This window comes from Cibotium barometz, chromosome 34 (genome assembly GCF_041138505.1).
Source record: "Cibotium barometz isolate CiBa-2024 chromosome 34, ASM4113850v1, whole genome shotgun sequence".
Lineage (NCBI taxonomy): Eukaryota > Viridiplantae > Streptophyta > Polypodiopsida > Cyatheales > Cibotiaceae > Cibotium > Cibotium barometz.
Window position 1 is genome coordinate 32,054,525 of NC_141079.1, and position 5,112 is coordinate 32,059,636.

The following is a 5,112-nucleotide window of genomic DNA, read 5'->3' on the forward strand; positions in this document are numbered from 1 at the left end:
AATTTCTTTTTTCTTGTTTTCCTTAAATTATAAACTAGTACGGGACCCGATGTTGCGGTATTGTTTGGAATGGCATATATGCCGTATTCAATTTATGTGTTTTTACACACATAAAGTAACTGCAATGGTATGTTAGCTTCTCCTCTTGAAATTTCAAAATTCCGGCTCCTCCTCCTATCACGTGTTAGCTTCTCAGTCACTTGGAACCTTCAGTTAATAGATGGAATAGATAAGGGAGTTTACATAAAAATTTTTCCCCGCTAAGGTGGAGGAGGAGATGGACCGGGAAGACTGTCCATCCATGAGAATTGGAGATTTTCCCCTTTTGTCGGGATTCTCCAATGTCCAAGGGAGATCTCCCCTACCCAGGGATTCTCTTCTCTAATGGGCAAACCTCAGCACTATATCACACGGGGTCTTTAAGACCCCATTCAAGTGGGATCAATGATTAGGAGAGAGTCATGTCTCGCTGTCGTTTTAAAGCCGTCGGATCTAAAAGTAAACTAGAAAAAGTAAACTAGGAAAGAAGACTAGGAGCTGCTGATAAAGTTTTTCGACGTCTCTTTTCATACATAAGTAAACTAACATTGGATCTAGAAACTAAGATTTCACAAGCTCTCTTTTCAAGGATTATTTGAATTAAGAAGAGAGGTTATATGAGGTTATTAATGTTGAGAAATGCGGTGCCATTGAGCACAAGGAAAAGGTAGGGAGTGACAATGAGAGAGCAAAGTCTAGCATGAAGCCACAAGGGTGTATGAAGCCACATGAGCAAAGGGTGTATCTCCTCATATAAAAGGGGGCCATTTCAAGCAATGAACACATCACTTGCACTTATCTCAAGTTTCTCTATGTCTCCAAGTTAATCTATCTTGGAGTCTAATTAACTCGAGTGCAATTTAACTAGCGCACATCATCATGAGTTCACTTAGGTATCACCTACCTTAGATTAGTCATGTTGTCATTAGAGTAAGATTAGTTTCTCATTAGAAAGTTGATTGTCATTATTAGAGCTCGATTATTAAAATAGAATTTGGGCATTCTTTCTTTCTTCTTCTTATTGTCATTAGGTCATTAAAATAGAATTAGGGCATTCTTTCTTTATTCTTCTTGCATCATTAAGGTTTATCATTAGTAACCAGGGAATGACTGCCTCCCTCTTGCCGGACTTCTTTACTTCTGGTTTGTGTTGATGCCAAAAGCAACCTCTTTTTCACGTGTGCCCGTGTGTGGTGCATTAGCTAGCAAACTAAAGAAGATTAGCCTCTGCCTACAAGCTGCCTTCTCCTTTGTTTTGCGAGCATCTTCATTGTCTTCAAATCCCGCTACACGATGTTTGCTTCTGCAAGTTCCACCATGGCTTCCCTTCACAACAACAGTGCTAACCTTCCATTATCAATATTGCTAATAACAAGCCCCTGCACAATCAGCCAGTATAGCCGGTGAGAAGTAAAAGGTGGCATAGAGGTTGACAACATTTGCCACAAAAACGCCAAAGTGCTAAGGTTCTAGAGATAAGGTTTTTATCTACCTCTTCACACCTAGCCCCAACTTAAGGGGTTGTTCACATGGTTAAACTATGAATCAACTTGGGCATCACCAAATGCCACCAAATTTTTTGTGTCTAACCATGAGTCAAAGATGTTTGTGATCAGTGTGGCCAAATGAGCACGCCAGTACTTGTGTGTGATAAAGAAGAGTACAATCTTTGTAAAAATGTTGCAACAACCAAACGAGTATGCAAGCGTAGGTGTGAAAAAGAAAAACATAAGTGGCAACAAACATGAAGGCTACAAGAAAAAATGAAGAAGAAAGAGAAGCAGCAAAAGCCTCGCATCATCAAAAATTCATCTCACTACCCATTTCTTAAATAAAAATTTGTTGTAAAAAATCCTACTTCCTATAAAAAATGCTTGTAACTAGCCTCTGGGACCAATGATATACCCAAGCTAAAAATTCATCTCTCACCTAGAGCCAAAGTAGCATTAAGGGGGGGAAGTGCCAAAGTAGCACATGAACCAAAGTTGCTCATAGCACCTAGGGGAAGTGATGCAAATGTAAAAAACTGGACCACCAGAGAGTAGCCAAAGTAGCACCTTAGGGGAGTGAAAATCAATCCGACCATCTCTAAAATAATATCTAAGCTAGAGAGTAACCAAATCAAAGAGCCTCTGAGTTCCCCAACTAAGTTAGAAATGAGGAAGGGTGAAAATATGATGTAAAACTTACATCTGACTACCTTGTAGTAGCTTAAGAAAATGGCACCAAAGGGGGGTGTTGAGAAATGTGGTGCCATTAAGCACAAGGAAAAGATAAGGAGTGAGAATGAGTAGCCAAGCAAGAGAAAAGTCTAGCATGAAGCACATGAGTAAAGGGAATTATCCCACATTAATGTATAAGCCCAAGGGTATACCTCCTCATATAAAAGGGGGCCATTTCAAGCAATGAACATATCACTTGCACTTATCTCAAGTTTCTCTATGTGTCCAAGTTAATCTATCCTAGATTCTAATTAACTTGAGTGCAATTTAATTAGCACACACTCATCATCTTGAATTCACTTAGATTAGAGTAAGATTAGTATCTCATTAGAAAGTTTATTGTCATTAGGAGACTTGATCCATGCTTCTCAACAATTAAGATAGTACTTTAGATAATATACAAATCAAATGGTAGATTAGGACCAAATGATAACATTTACGTGAAAGTAAACTAGGGATGGAATGTAAACCAGGAATGGCATTTGAAGCAAACTAAGAATAGCATTTGAAGTAAACTAGGAATGGCATTTAAAGTCAACTAGGAAAAGGACACTTGAGTAAACTAGGCCTTACGTGCAAGTAAACTTGGGGCTGAGAGTAAACTAGGGAGAGGGTAAACCCAAGAAGGAAACTAGGTAGGAGAGAGTAAACTAGGGAAGACTAGGAAATTAAACTAGGGAGGAGAGGGTAAACTAGGGAAGACTAGGAAATTAAACTAGGGAGGAGAGGGTAAACTAGGGAAAACTAGGGAAAACTAGGGAAATAAACAAAGGAGGAGAGGGTAAACTAGGGAAGTAAACTACAGTCCTGGGATTTAAACTAGAATGTGTTAAAATAAAAAAAGAGGGTTGACATAGTGGTGATAATAGTGTGTTCGTTAAAGCTTAGCTCTGTAAGCTAGAGGTCTTGGGTTCAATCTCAAGCTGCATCTACCAAAAGTAAGCTTGTTGGTTTTTTGAGATGTCGGATTAGAATTTTTTTAGGCCCAACTTCTAGGTAAAGTAGACAAAGAAGTAAACTAAGTTAAGAAAGAAATAGACTAAGATAGAAAAGAAGTAAACTAAGGTTAAAAATAAATTAGGAAAGAGAAGTAAACTAAGGTTTAAAAAGTAAACTAGAGACACCGAAAGATGGTGGATGGTGGTAGTCGTCCTCCCTAGTTTAATTTTTAATCCAATGCAAAAATGGGACCATTGATCTTATCTGACAGGGGTCTTAAAGACCCAGTGCCATATAGTGTTGAGGGGAGATCGCCCCTTTTTTCCAAGAGTCTCCCCCTTATGCCCCCTTTCCCAAGAGTGTGTAAAGACTCTAATAATTAGGGGCCACTCTCATAGGTAGTGGAATCTCCCTTCTTAAGAAGAAGGGATGAGCTCAGTTTCTCATGTACATTTTAAATTGCTAATATTTGAGAGTCCTTTTGAACACCACTGATCAATAATGATTATGTAAACTAGAATGCTTGGTTTCTCATGTACATTAGTGGAAGGGAGATGCTAAGATTTGAGAGTACATTAACATGTTTAGCAACATGGATAGCACATTCAAAAAAATCACATATTAAAGAAATAAGGCTTTGGTGTTTATTACGTTTGGGAATGGGAATTGTAGAAGCTTTCATTAATCAATCCATGTTCACACAACACTAACATGACGACAATTCATTGTTAGTGTTGCTATAAAGAGACATAGATGACTTTATGAAGCGACATAAGACTACAATAAGAAACTTAGATTGTGATTATCCATCAAATAGAAAAACAAGAATACCATTAGAAGTGTAATTGTTAGAATTTCAAGAATAATAAGATATGCAGACAATGATGCTATTAGTATCTATTAGAATTCTTAGAGTGATAATTAATCATTTGTAGCCTATCATGTGGCTAGAGTTTATGTGCATATGTGTACAAGATTATTTTATGTGTGTATGTGCACAAGATTATTTAATATGTGTGCACACAAGTAGTTGTGTATGTATAATAAGTCCATTTGATTTATTATTGGGCAAAAGTTTTAGCATGTGTAAACCTTTGAAACTTTTAGCAAGATCATTTATAAGTAAATAAAAAGCCCAAAAGTGAAAAATGTATTATTACTAGCTCCAAGGGCTAAAAATATGAATATGACATAAATACTATGTGTGGGAGAAGGAGAAGGTGTTATTATTGGCTCCAAGGGCTAAAAATATGAATATGACATAAATACCGTGTGTGTGGGAGAAGGAGCCACACATGTCAGGGGGGAGATTGCACCCAATGCTCTTGTTCATGTGTTATTGAGTATTTTCTTATGTTACGATATACTATAGTGTGTTGATTTAATGTGTGCACCCTTGTTTATTTGAAATTCAAAGCTTAAGTAAATACTTGGAGAAAAGATTCATTTTTTAGCTATGATTCCAAAATTAATCCCAAATTGTGCCTCTGATATTTAGCCCTATTTAAGGCATAAAATCAAATAGAACAAAATAGAAACTAGACCCATAATACCCTTATGATTGAAACTAAACTCATATGTTAATAATTAGAACTTAAATTGAATGCTGATTGAACCTAAATTCATCTATTAATTAGAACCTAAATTGAGTGCTAATTGATAAGTGAACTTAAAGTTAGTTATTAATTAAGACCTTCATTAAGTGTTAATTGGTTGATCAAGATCATAATTAACAAATGGGAAAAGATCACAATTGAAACTGGTGTTAATTGAAGCTCAAGTTTGTGCTAAAGTATGGTCCATCAAGTTCCTTGCGAATTGGAGGCAAATGAGACTTTAGTTGAGCTTGAGCTTTAATGTCGTGTCCTTCTAATTGGTATGAATTATGGCTTACTAACCCACTAATGGTGTT